The sequence below is a fragment of the Carcharhinus amblyrhynchos genome, chromosome 3, assembly GCF_965287045.1.
Source record: "Carcharhinus amblyrhynchos chromosome 3, sCarAmb.v2.hapA, whole genome shotgun sequence".
Classification (NCBI taxonomy): Eukaryota; Metazoa; Chordata; class Chondrichthyes; order Carcharhiniformes; family Carcharhinidae; genus Carcharhinus; species Carcharhinus amblyrhynchos.
The window spans coordinates 120,584,205-120,599,172 of NC_137326.1; positions in this window are offsets into that span (position 1 = coordinate 120,584,205).

Here is a 14,968-nt window from a genome sequence, read left to right on the forward strand (position 1 = left end):
TGTTGCTACACAACACAGTGAATTTGGGAAAAGCTACCTGTGAATGATGGAAGACATGGCTGAGGTTTAGCAGAACGTATTGACGGAGCCACGTGGGGTGGCATGGTGGCACGGCGGTTAGCACTGCTGCCTCACAGCGCCAAAGACCCGGGTTCGATTCCTGTCTGCATGGAATTTGCACATTCTCACCGTGTGTGGGTTTCCCCTGGGTGCTCCGGTTTCCTCCCACAGTCTAAAGATGTGCAGGCTAGGTGAATTGGCCATGCTATATTCTCCCTCAGTGTAACCAAACAGGCGCTGGAGTGTGGCGACGAGGGGATTTTCACAGTAACTTCATTGCAGTGTGAATATTCATTTCACAGTTACATATTAATTTCACGGTACAACTACATAATCAGAAAATCTCCCACAAGGATCCACGTCATTTGATTACTGTCAAATAAACTGGTTGGACTCTAACCTGGTGTCGTAGACTTCTTACTGTGTTTACCCCAGTCCAATGCTGGCATCTCTATAATTGATTGGGATAGCCAGCCAGGACAATGTCACAGAGTGGAACAATGCACATTTCCTAAAGCACCATTCCACTTTCTACATGCTTTGATTTGATTTGATTTATTATTGTCATATATATTAATATACAGTGAAAAGTATGGTTTTTTTGCGCACTATACAGACAAAACATACCATTCATAGAGAAGAAAACAAGAGTGCGCAGAATGTAGTGTTACAGATATAGCTAGGGTGTAAAGAAAAATCAACTTAATACAAGGTAGGTCCATTCAGAAGTCTGACAGCAGCAGGGAAGAAGCTGTTCTTGAGTCGGTTGGTACGTGAGCTCAGACTTTTTTATCTTTTTCCCAAAGGAAGAAGGCGAAAGAGAGAATGTCCGGGGTGTGTGGGGGCCTTAAATATGCTGGCTGCTTTGCCATGGCAGTGGAAAGTGTAGACAGAGTCAATGGATGGGAGGCTGGTTTGCATGATGGATTGGGTCACATTCACAACTTTTTGTAGTTCCTTGAGGTCTTGGAAGAGCAGGTTGTATCACAGCTTGGGTGTACCAAGCTGTGATACAACCAGAAAGAATGCTTTCTATGGTGCATCTGTAAAAGTTGGTGAGAGTCATAGCTAACATGTCAAATTTCCTTAGTCTTCTGAGAAAGTTGAGGCGTTGGTGGGCTTTTTTAATTATAGCGTCGGCATGGAGGGGAATGGGACAGGTTGTTGGTGATCTGGGCACCTAGAAACTTGAAGCTCTCAACCCTCTCTACTTCATCCTCATTGGTATAGACAGGACCATGTTCTCCTTTACTCTTCCTGAAGTCGGTGACAATCTCCTTCGTTTTGTTAACGTTGAGGGAGAGATTATTGTAGCCACACCGGTTTACCAGATTCTCCATCTCGTTCCTGTACTTTGTCTCATCACTGTTTGAGATCCGACCCACTATAGTGGTGTCATCAGCAAACTTGAAAATTGAATTGGAGGGGAATTTGTCACACAGTCATAGGTGTATAAGGAGTATAGTAGGGGGTTGAGAACACAGCCTTGTGGGGCACCGGTGTTGAGAATTATCATGGAGGAGATGTTGTTGCTTATCCTTACTGATTGTGGTCTGTGATTTAGAAAGTTCAGGGTCAGGAGCGCTCTTCAGGAATGCTCTTCAATTAAATTATTGCTATCTTATATTGGGCTCCTGCTATAATGTCAAATATTCAGCACACTGTTCAAATCAAGCCTATTCTTTTTTGATTGGTGTTGACAGGCACTTTAATGTCATTTATCCAGTTTTGTGAGGCCACAGTTATTGATCCCAAAACAGTTAAGGTACTTCCAGACAATAAACCTTGGGTGTCAAGAGATTTTTTTTATAGAGTGTCTGAATGAGAGGAAGTTGGCATTTAAGAACATAAGAACATAAGAACATAAGAAATAGGAGCAGGAGTAGGCCATCTGGCCCTTCGAGCCTGCCCCGCCATTCAATAAGATCATGGCTGATCTGTCGTGGCTCAGTTCCACTTTCCCGCCGTCTCCCCATAACCCTTAATCCCCTCTCTTATCAAAAACCCATCAACCCGCTTCTTAAAAATATTTAGCGAGGCAGCCTCCACCACTTCAACGGGCAGGTGAAACTAATATTGAAAAAGCAAGGGAAAAAGCAAGGGAATTCAAAATAAAAATGAAGAGAAGCAAAAATTGATTTTAAAAATAAAGTAGAACATGCGTTTTGCATAGGCTACCCAGGGCAAGCATGGGAACAGCTTAACACAATGAAGGCTAGGCAAAGAAAAAACAGAATGCTTTTATGGATTGTCCTATTTTTGTTAACATCTTAACCAATTATAGGAAAGATTTTGTGTTGTTGATTTTAGAAATGAATGTAACATGATATGTGATAGGATCTTTGTGTATTTACCTGTGTAGTTATCAGAGAATCAGGCTGTATCATGTCTTTCCTGTATTAAAGCTTCTGGTGCTGATGGACTATGGGGTAAAGAACTGAAAGAATGTGTTCATCAGCTCAAAAGAATATTTACAACAAGATATTTCACTTTTTACTGAATGTATGGACTGTTCCAAATACTTGGAAAATATCAACCATCAGACATGTGCCTCAGAAGCTAGGGGGCAAATCACTTAATGATTTTAGACCTGTGTCTTTCACTCCTTTATTTGTTAAATGGATGGACAGAATTGTTAGTAACCGCATTGCCTCATCTGTTTCAGATTATTTTGACCCCCCACAATTGCTTATAAAGCACACAGGAGAATTGAGGATGCTACCTTTTCTCTAGTGAACCTGATAACTAATCACCTCCTACAGCCAAAATCTTCTGTGCATGTCATTTCGATTTTAGTTCAGCATTCAATACAATGCAAATTCACGTCCTGTTACAAAGATTGCTTACTTTGAATGTGAATGAGTGCCTAATCCATTGGATCAGGGATTTTCTTAGCATGTTTTTATGAATGGCTTTTTATCTGATTAATTTATTTTAAACACAGATGTTCCTCAGGGCTGTGTCCTGTCACCTCTGTTACTTTCTATAGATACCAACGAGATGAGAATCAAGGGAACTAACACTTATTTCTTTAAGTATGCAGATAATAAGACCTTGGTGGGACTATTTTTAAAAGATAAAATGACAACTGAAGGAAATTTTTTTTTCCAAAAATATACTTTATTCATAAAAAATTTCAAATAAACTGTTGCAAATATACATGGCTTTGAATTGCAAACAGTGCAGAATCAAAACATTTTTACATTTTTATACAAATTACAGTCAATACAGTACAATACTTAAAGCTATATACATGCCTCAATAAATTACTGAGTGCCGTTATTGCTCAGATTGGCACACAGTTACGCAGGTCGAGGGTATTCTGCAGTTCCTGGGCCGTCCTTCTGCCTCCGTTAAAAGGCCTTATAGTGTGGCCTTTCCCCATTGTGCCTTTGCAGTGGCAGCCCCAAGCTTCAGCGCATCCCTCAGCACGTAGTCCTGGACCTTGGAATGTGCCAGTCTGCAACACTCGGTCGAGGACAGTTCTTGCAGACGGGCGTAGGGTTGACAGGATAAAGGAAGTGAATGGGTGGCTCAGGGATTGGTGTGGGAGGAATGGGTTCGAATTTATGGGGCATTGGCACCAGTATTGGGGTAGGTGGGACTTGTTCGGGCGGGATGGGGTTGGTCTGAATCGTGCTGGGACCAGAGTGTTGGCGAATCGAGTAAAGAGGACTGTAGACAGGGCTTTAAACTAATTAGGGGGGGGGAGGGTGCGAGGGTAGGTGACGCTACGAGGTCTAAAGTTAAGGATAGGGTACAGGTAAGGGAAGAGGCCGAGGATGTCCCAATTGGTGGCGTTACGGCAAATAGGGTCCAGGTGAAGGCTGGGATGAAAGCGCTTTATCTGAATGCACGAAGCATTCGGAATAAAGTGGATGAGCTGGTGGCGCAGATCAACACAAATGGATACGATCTGGTGGCCATTACAGAGACGTGGCTGCAAGGTGACAGGGACTGGGAGATGAATGTACAGGGCTATCAAGTGTTTAGGAAGGATAGGCAGGAGGAAAGAGGGGGTGGCGTAGCTCTGCTGATTAAGGATAGTATCAAGGTGGTAGCAAGGGATGATATCGGAGCCAAAGAGCAGAAAGTGGAATCGTTGTGGGTGGAGATTAGGAACAGCAAAGGGAGGAAGACGCTGGTGGGTGTCGTCTATAGGCCCCCGAATAATGATCTGGAGGTGGGGCGGGCTGTTAACACGCAAATAAGTGCGGCGTGCAGGAATGGGACGGCAGTAGTTATGGGAGATTTCAATCTGCATATTGATTGGTCGACCCATGTTGGACGAGGTGGGCTCGAGGAGGAGTTCCTGGAATGCTGCCGGGATAATTTCCTTGAACAGTGTGTGTTGGAGCCGACGAGGGAGCGAGCTATCTTGGATCTGGTGCTATGTAATGAGGCGGGTAGAATTAGGGACCTTGCGGTGAAGGATCCTCTTGGAGAGAGTGATCATTGTATGGTGGAGTTTCTGGTGCAGATGGAGGAGGAGAAAGTGGGTTCCCGGACACGTGTCCTTTGTTTGAATAGAGGGGAGTATGGTAGGATGAGAGAAGAATTGGCGAATGTGGACTGGGGGAGTGCGTTGGAAGGTAGGTCTGCTGAGGAGCAGTGGAGGATCTTTAAGGAGATCTTTCTTGGTGCTCAGCAGAAATTTATTCCGATGGTTAAAAAGGACAGTAGGAAGAGAGGTAATAAGCCGTGGATAACGAAGGAGGTGAAGGAAAGTGTTAAATTAAAAGCGGAGGAATTTAGAGTAGCTAAGAGTAGTGGGCGAGAAGAGGATTGGGAAAGGTTTAAATGTCAACAAAGATTGACAAAGAAGTTGATAAAGGAGGGTAGGAGAAGCTATGAGGCTGGGCTAGCACTTAATATAAAAAAGGATAGCAAGAGTTTTTATAAATATATAAAAAGGAAGAGGCTGGCTAGGGTGAACGTTGGTCCTTTAGAGGATGAGAAAGGGGAGCTAGTGGTAGGGGATGGGGATATGGCTAAGGTCTTGAATAACTTTTTTGTTTCTGTCTTCACGGAGGAGGACGTGAATAATTTGCCGGGTGTTAGCGATGGAAAGGTGGTAGGACTGGAGGGTCTTAATGACATTACTGTTACTAGAGAGGCGGTGCTCGACAGACTGGAGGGGCTGATTGTGGACAAGTCCCCAGGACCGGATGGAATGCATCCGAGGGTTCTGAAAGAAATGGCGGAGGTGATAGTGGATGCCTTGGTGGTTATTTTCCAGACGTCGCTGGATTCCGGGGAAGTGCCGGAAGATTGGAAAACGGCTAATGTTACGCCGTTGTTTAAGAAGGGTGCCAGGCAAAAGGCGGGGAATTATAGGCCGGTTAGTTTAACGTCTGTGGTAGGTAAAATGTTAGAATCCGTCATTAAGCAGGAAATTGCGAGGCATCTTGAAGGGAATTGCTTGATAGGGCGGACGCAACACGGTTTCATTAAAGGGAAGTCGTGTCTGACAAATTTACTGGAGTTCTATGAGGATGTGTCTAGGGCAGTGGATAGAGGAGAGCCGGTGGATGTGGTCTTTCTGGATTTTCAGAAGGCGTTTGACAAGGTACCTCACAAGAGGTTATTGCAGAAGGTCAGGGGACATGGAGTTGGGGGTAGGGTGTTAGCGTGGATAGAGGATTGGTTGTCAAATAGGAGGCAGAGAGTGGGGGTCAATGGGTGCTATTCGGATTGGCGGTTGGTGACTAGTGGGGTGCCCCAGGGGTCGGTGCTGGGGCCTCAGCTATTTACCATTTATATAGATGATCTGGAGGAGGGAACCGAGTGCAGGGTGTCGAAATTTGCTGATGACACCAAGATTGGGGGAAAGGCAAATTGTGCGGAGGGTGTGGAGAGTCTGCAGAAGGATCTAGATAGGCTGGGCGAATGGGCCAGGAAATGGCAAATGGAATTTAATGTTGGCAAGTGTGAGGTGGTCCACTTTGGTAGGAAGAATGGTAGGAAGGACTATTACTTACGTGGCGAAAAACTGCAGCAGGCGACGGTGCAGAGGGACCTCGGGGTCCTTGTGCATGAGTCGCAAAAACCCAGCTTGCAGGTGCAGCAGGTGGTCAGGAAGGCGAATGGGATGCTGGCCTTCATAGCGAGGGGGATTGAATATAAAAGTAGGGAGGTCTTGCTGCAGCTGTATAGGGCATTGGTGAGGCCGCAGCTGGAGTACTGTGTGCAGTTTTGGGCGCCGCACCTGCGCAAGGATATTTTGGCCCTGGAAGGAGTGCAGAGGAGGTTTACTAGGCTGATACCGGAGTTGAGGGGATTGAACTATGAGGAGAGGCTGAATAAACTAGGCTTGTACTCGTTAGAGTTTAGAAGAATGAGGGGAGATCTCATTGAGACGTATAAGATGATGAATGGGATGGATAGGATAGAGGTGGAGAGACTCTTCCCGCTCAAAAAAGACAGTAGGACTAGGGGGCACAGCCTCAAGATAAAGGGGAGGCGGTTTAGAACGGAGTTGAGGAGGAACTTCTTCACTCAAAGGGTGGTGAATCTCTGGAATTCTCTGCCCGTTGAAGTGGTGGAGGCTGCCTCGCTAAATATTTTTAAGAAGCGGGTTGATGGGTTCTTGATAAGAGAGGGGATTAAGGGTTATGGGGAGAGGGCGGGAAAGTGGAACTGAGCCACAACAGATCAGCCATGATCTTATTGAATGGCGGGGCAGGCTCGAAGGGCTAGATGGCCTACTCCTGCTCCTATTTCTTATGTTCTTATGTTCTTAAGATCAGCAAGTTTTGGGCGGACCAAAGTGCATCCTTCACCGAGTTGATGACCTTCCAGCAGCAGTTGATATTTGTCTTGGTCTGCGTCCCCGGAAACAGCCCGTAGAGCTCAGAGTCCTGTGTCACCGAGCTGCTTGGGACGAACCTCGACAAATACCACTGCATCTCACTCTAGACCTTCTTTGCAAAGGCACATTTCACAAGGAGGTGTGCGACCGTCTCATCACCCCCACAGCCTCTGAACATGCTGTCATCCTTCAGAAATAGTGCCAATTGAGTGCTCTGCACATCAATGTAGATAAAATCAAAGAGCTACTTTTAAATAGCTATGGCCAGCATATGTGTGAACTTCTATATCTTGATCACCGACCAGTAAAGGCTGTAGAGTGTTTCAAGTGTCTGGAAACACATAGCCCAGAAGCTAAATTTTGCAAAGAATGCCTACTATACTTTTTAAAAGGCCAGTCAGCATTTGTTTTTAACTAGAAAACTAAGAGCATTTGGAGTCAATGGGTGGGATTTTCTGGCCGTGCTCGCTCCAAGGTTGGAAAATCCCGCCTGAAGTCAAAGGACCGTTGCATGGTCTTTACTCTGCCCGCTACAATTCCTGTGGTGGCCAGAACAGGAAAATTCCACCCAATATGTTTTAGAGAAGTTATACAAAAGGTGGAGAGCATCCTAACCTTCAATATGGCAGCGTGGTACGGTAACCCAAGTGTGGAATGCAAAAGTAAGCTGGTATAACTTGTCAACACTGCAGGTAAAATCATTGGTAGACAGCAGGCGCAGCTTGTTAACCTATTTAACAATGCAGTTAAGAGATATACGTGAAATATTCAGTGTTTTAAAACTAATGACTGCATGATTACATGTTATACTGGAGGTGAAGCCAAAAATAAATTTCCACTTTTGCATGGACAATAGAGTTCTATTCTATTTTATATCTTTATTTCATCCATTGTTGTTTGCACAACTTCAGATTGATTTGAATGCTGTCCTGCTCCTTTGTGCTTGTGACTTATGATGACAGCACCTTTGAAAAAGAGATGGGCAGGATCTGAAGAAATAAAATCACTAGCAATATTTGCTAACTTAAGTACCAGGAAGGAAAGTTGGTAGCCAACTGATTAGTGGAATAGCTTTGAAGAAACTATGGGTGTCATGGATAAGATGATTGTAGAGAGGGCATGAGGGGAGAAAGTAGATAAATTAGAGAAAAACACAAGGCCAGGGATTGGGTGAGGAAGATCTTTCAAGGAAATTTGGCTGCTGGACTGGGGGAAGACAGGACTACCAAAAGTGGCAGAAGCAGCTGGTCATATGAAGACTGCAAGAAACTACAAAGGGTCGTGAACGAAACCCAGTTCATCACGCAAACCAGCTTCCTATCCATTGGCTCCGTCTACACTTCTTGTTTCCTCGATAAAGCATAATCAAGGACCCCACACCACCCTGGACATGCTCTCTTCCATCTTCTTCCATTGAGAAAAAGATACAAAAGTCTGAGGACATGTACCAATTGACTCAAGAACAGCTTCTTCCCAGCTGCCATCAGACTTTTGAATGGACCAACCTTGCATTAAATTGATCTTTCTCTACACCCCGGCTATGACTGTAACGCCACATTCTGCACTCTCATTTCCTTCTCTATGAATGGAATGCTTTGTCTCTATAGTGTGTAGGAAACAATACTTTTCACTGTATACTAATACATGAGACAATAATAAATCAAATCAAATCAAATCAAATGGCCTCAATCTCAGTAACAAAGTTCATGAACTCTTTGTGCATATTGCTGGCAATGAGGTGAAAGCAGACAGAGGAATGATGTGTAAGAAATGCTCCAGAGTTGAGAAAATAAACCAGCAGTTATTGTTGCATTCCAGGATGACCCTAGAATAGTGAACAATTTTACCAGATGAGGACATTATTGCTTTATGTGATCCAGACAGATCTGGCAGTAAATCATATCCATTCATGTCTGTAGCATTTGGACTTAAGGGAGTAGAGATGAGGGCTGTAGAAGGGGAAATAGCTAGAGTGAGAAGACTAATGGCTTTGCTTGGGACTAGGGTAATTATAGCATGGTCACACTGGGCCGAATGGCCTCTTTCCATGCTGTTAAAACCATTTCCATGATCAAAGGAGAAGTTGAGGATGCAGCTGAGCAAGCAGCAGCTGTAAAAATGTTGTTGCTGAACGGGAACCAAAGATTAGATTGCTGAGACTTTGCAAGTGCAGTTGCACAGCAGACAGGTACAGCCGGCAGTAAAGATAGCAAATGGGATGTTGGCCTTCATAGCGAGAGGATTTGAGTATAGGAATAGGAATGTTTTGCTGCAATTCTATAAGGCATTGGTGAGGCCGCACCTGAATGTCCTTATGTGAGGAAGGATATCCTTGCTATGGAGGGAAGGTTTACCAGGCTGAATCCTGGGATGGCAGGTCTGTCATATGAGGAGGGACTAAGTCGGTTAGGGTTACATTCACTGGAGTTTAGAAGAGAGAGCAGATCTCATAGAAACTTATAAAATTTTAACAGGGTTAGACAAGGTAGATTCAGAAAAAATGTTCCCAATGGCAGGGGAGTCCAGAACTAGGGGTGATAGTTTGAGGATAAGGGGTAAACCTTTTAGAACTGAGGTGAGAAGAAATTTTTTCACCCAGAGGATGGTGAATGTGGGGAATTCATTACTACAGAATGTAGTTGGGGCCAAAATGTTGTCTAATTTCAAGAAGAAATTACATATAGCTCTTGGGGCTAAAGGGATATGGGGGGAAGGGGGGAATCAGGATATTGAAGTTGATGATCAGCCATGATCAAGATGAATGGCAAAGCAGGCTCGAAGGACTGAATAGCCTAGTCCTTCAAGATAATTTGGTAAGTGTGAGGTTATTCACTTTGGAAGCAAAAATAAGAAGGCAGATTACTACCTGAATGGCTGTAAACTGTGAGAGGGGAGTGTGCACCAGTCACAGAAGGTGAGTATGCAGGTGCAGCAGGCAGTAAAGAAGGCAAATGGCATGTTGGCCTTCATTGTGAGAGGTTTCAAGTACAGGAGCAGGGATGTGTTGTTGCAATTACACAGGGTCTTGGTGAGGCCACACCAAGAGTATTGTGTGCAGTTTTGGTCCCCTTTTCTGAAGAAGGATGTTCTTGCTCTCAAGGGAGTGCAAAGAAGATTTACCAGGCTGGTTCTGGGGCTGGTGGGGCTGATGTATGAGGACAGATTGACGAGGTTAGGATTGTTTTCACTGGAGTTCAGACGAATGAGGGGGATCTCATAGAAACTTACAAAACTGTAACAGGTCTAGACAGGATAGATGCAGGGAGGATGTTCCCGATGGTGGGGGAGTCCAGAACACAATCTGAGGATTCAGGGTAGGCCATTTAGGATGGAGGTGAGGAGAAATTTCTTCACCCAAAAAGTGGTGAGCCTGTGAAATCCATTACTACAGGAAGTGGTTGATGCCAAAACATTGAATGCATTCAAGAGGTGGCCAGATATAGCACATGGGGTAAATGGGATCAAAGGTTATGGGGAAAAAGCAGGTCAGCCCATGATCATAATGAATCGCGGAGCAGGCTCAAAGGGCCAAGTGGCCTCCTCCTGTTCCTATCTTCTATGTTTCATTATTGTTTCTATGCTTCTATTTCTATGTTGTAAGCGATTCATGGTTCAGGGTTTTCTGGAGTTGGTCATAAAAGAAGATATAGTTGGGGCCATGAGGGCGGATGTGTGAAGTGTGATTCAAGGAAGTGATTGGAAATGGTCTTACCTGTAATACAATGGAAGTATTGGGGTCATGTGAGATGGCAAGACCAAGAATAGCTGTGAATCTGCGCTGGGGAGTTTACATGGAGGGAGAAATTAAGAGGATTTAAGAGGGCAGTGAACTCAGAGCAGAGACAACATGATGTATTAAGTTCAGGGTTAGAAACACATCTTGTTCTGTGACACGTGTTTGTTTCCAGCCACTTCCTCCCAGGCCAGCTGCACCAGATGCTTCCAGATGGGAAGTGGAAAGTTCAGCCATCTGTCCCTCGACTTTCTGGCTTCTTGAGAAGGGTTTTCCAGAACCTGGGCAATAAACCTGCATTTTCTCACCCTGTAAAGGCTTATTTGTAGCAATTTTACTTAGCGAGCAGCTGCTGATCCTTCCCAGTGTCATTTCAAATGTTTATGGACACAGGCTGAATGGGGACTGTCGCTCTTCAATATTAAGCAGTTTACTTTATAACCCTTAATTAATCTCCCAATACCATAATAACAATTTTCTAACTCAGAAGACATGAAACTCTAAAAAGGAGAGTGGAATTTTTCATTTAGAATTAAGTGTGTCGCTGACAGGAATAAAGGAGGGGAGAAAAATATGCTACCTCAAAATCACCTTCAGAAAGCAAAATATTCATCTCCACCTCTGCACCAGTTTGTAACAATGATTGCATCTACTTATTCCCCAGCTTTTAATATCTTTTGTTCTGTTTTGCAGGACAGGTTTTGCACTCCTATTTGCCTTGAGCATGAATGGTGTCAGGAGCGCAACATGTAACAAGAGACCCAAATTATGTTTTACATCAGCAGGATTTCCCATTGCAACAGTTCGCACCTCCCTCCCACCAATGACATAGAGTATATTAGCATCTGATTATCAGGCCTCTATGCCGGGGGAGAGGGGGAGCGGGGGAGGTGGTTGTGTTGCATGGGGGCAGAAGAGGTCTGTGTGGGGGTTGCTACTTGGTGGGGGAGGGGGTGGGCTGGCGGGGTGGTGTGGATGCTGGGTGGGGATTATTGGGGGCTGTGAAGGGTGGGGTGTTTGGCTGAAGAAAGCTACCATCGGGGCTGGTGGCTTCAACGCTGCTTTTCTCGCTCGCTGCCACAGTCTGCGTCAAGAACGGAAAATTCTGCCCAGTGGGACACAGGACAGGATGGAGACGCTTGGCTGATATCCTGAATGCTGTCTCCCTTAGTTACTTTAGATCCCTAACTAGAGAGAGCTAATTTCACAAATTGCCATTCTTGGCATGGGGTTTTGCCCACTGGGACACACATTAGGAATGCTGGAGCTGTTTACTCTCCATGAATTTTTGCCCATTGATTTTAACAGAAGCATGTGTCCAAACTCCAGATATTGGCCTTCAGTGGATGAAGTGCCATGTCAGGAAAGTGAATTCACAATTACAATGAAGGTGTTTACGGCTGAAAAAAAATGACTGAGGGCTTTTAGACTCTATGCGTGTTGATCTAAATAGCAATACTATTGTTTTATGGAAATTTATTCCAGTGGTGCAGCTAGATGGTCCCTGATCACTTACAGCTGCTTTGTACAGTATTTAATTTTAAAGCGAATTAGTTTGATGATCCGTCATTTAGTTCTCAATTATTTGTATGGTCCTTTGTTGTCCTGCTCAGCCGACTGCCACCATGGTAGTTGACTGACATGCTGGCCTTCCGTTCTCTTGGGGTGGGTAATTATTAGTTCAAAGAGCATTCTTCAATGTGGTGATTGTTTGCAAGTTTGGATTTGGCAGCTCTGGAATTAAAGCATGAGCCCTGCAGGGAATGTCCTAAGTTCAAAGTGGTCCTTGAAGACCATAGGAGAACAGATGGATTCTCAAAATACCTTCAAAGGGGAGGGACGTCTCTGCCTAGCTTCCTGCTGGAACTATTTGTGGGTTTGTTGGTTTGGTAGCCAGATATTAAAAGCTTGATCATAGTTAGGGTCTGTGGTCCCAGTGCAATGCTTCAGTGTGCTCTGTCAATTGCAAGGCTTGCCTCCTTCACACTCAGTGAGGTCAATTTTCATCATGTGAATGCTTTGTGTGCTAACTCACAGGCATTATGAATGGGAAGCTGGGCCTCTGCCCATTTTGCACATATGGTACATCTCTGGGCAGAGGAAGCTCCTGCCAGAAATAGACAGCAATTTCATTTTGAGATTCAAATGAAGAGGAGTGACATTATCACGCCTCCCACATCTTTTTCTACCCCCCACCCACCCCACCACCCCCATCTTTTATGCTGGGTTTGTATCACTTCCAAATCACACTCAAATAAATAGGCAGATTATTATGTGCTAAACTGTGTTCAAAGGAAATTTAACGGGAGCTTATCAAAACTCAAGTAATAACTTTTAGGCTGTCCTGATCGGAAAATTTCTCTTTTTCTTGTGGGCAAAGGTTCTATTGAGCTTCTGTGTTTTCCCCCAACACTGATGACTTTCCAATCAGAATCCTCTTATCTAAAGTAGTTGGAGGAATAATAATCAAAAGTGAGGTAGATCATAACTGCCAAGCATTATATTCATGCATCTCCAATCAGAGATGAATATGCCTTGTCTTAATTATTGCACACAGAGGCTCCAGTTCTCAAGGTAGATTGTTTTTTATTCATTCATGGGACATGTGCATCGCTGACTGGCCAGCATTTATTGCTCATCCCTAGTTCCCTTAGAGGGCAGCTGAGAGTCAACCACATTGCTGAGGCTCTGGAGTAGCCTAGACCAGGTAAAGATGACAGATTTCTTTCCCTAAAGGACAATAATGAATCAAATGGGTTTTTCCAACAATTGGCAATGATTTAATGGTCATCAATGGATCATTAACTCCACATTTCTTCTCTTAAATTCAAATTCCACCAGCTGCTGAGGCACATTTCGAACCTGGGTCCCAGAACATGAGCTGACTCTCTGGATTAATAATCTAGTGATAATACTAGATTATTATCATTGGCTCCCCAGAAGACGAGAAATGGTCTTCTGGAAGACAGAATGGCCAACAGTTATATTAGATTCTTCTTCAGAAATACCCTTAGCTCACTCTGGTATGTTTTAGTGTAGAATTTCATGAATGCATGGCAGGATGTTGACTGCTGAAAGCAGTAGATAATTTTGTGTCACACTGAGTTCAATTTGTTAAATACTGTCCAGATTTGAAGCAGTCTGTCACATGGACAAAGCTCCAATCATTCTTTTTAGTCCTCCAGTCAACTGTGAACACTTCCAGCACTTTCAACAGCTTTTGTAATTCACTAGATTGGAAATATCTGATAATCCCCATCACAGGTAGACACTACTTGCTGGTAGTCTGTGCTTCTTTCACTTAACATCTGCACCAATGCATTATAATCAAACTTGCTAAGTTTGCAGATGATACAAAGATATGTAGAAAGACAGGAAGAATTAAGGAAGCAGGGGGGTTGCAGAAGGACTTGACAGGCCAGGAGAGTGGGCAAAGAAGTGGCAGATGAAACACAATGTGGAAAAGTGTGAGGTTATGCATTTTGGGAGGAGGAATAGAGGCATAGTCTATTTTCTAAATGAGGAAATGCTTAGGAAACCAGAAGCACAAAGGGACTTGGGAGTCATTGTTTAAGATTCTCTTAAGATTAATGTGCAAATTCAGTCAGCAGTTAGAAAGGCAAATGCAAAGTTAGCACTCTTTTTGAGAGGGCTAGAATAGAAGAGCATGGATGTATTTCTGAGGCTGTATAAGGCTCTGGTTAGACCCATTTGAGTATTTTTGGTAGTTTTGGACCCCATATCTAAGGAATGATGTGCTGGCCTTGGAAAGAGTCCAGAGGAAGGTCACAAGAATGATCCCTGGAATGAAAGCTTGTCGTATGAGCAGTTGAGGACTCTGGATTTGTACTCATTGGAGTTTAGAAGGATATTTGGGGCGGGGTGGGCACTTATTGAAACTTACAGAATACTATGAGGCCTGGATAGAGTGGATGTGGAGAGGATGTTTCCACTAGTAGGAAAAAGTAGAGCCAGAGGACACAACTTCAGACTAAAGGGATGATCCTTTAAAACAGAGATAAGGAGGAATTTCTTCAGCCAGAGAGTGGTGAATCGGTGGAATTCTTTGGCGCAGAACACTGTGGAGACCAGGTCATTGAGTGTCTTTAAGACAGAGATAGATAGATTCCTGATTAATAAGGGGATCAGGGGTTATGGGGAAAAGGCAGGAGAATGGGGATGAGAAAAATCAGCCACAATTGAATGGTGGAGCAGACTCGATGGTCCGAGTGGCTTAATTCCACTCCTATGTCTTATGGTCTTATTTCTAGGCTTATAACTTTAGAAAGAGACTTGAATTGCCAATGATGAAATTGCATGACAAAATATCAAGTTTTAATACTTTTATTGTAATAAACAAAAAT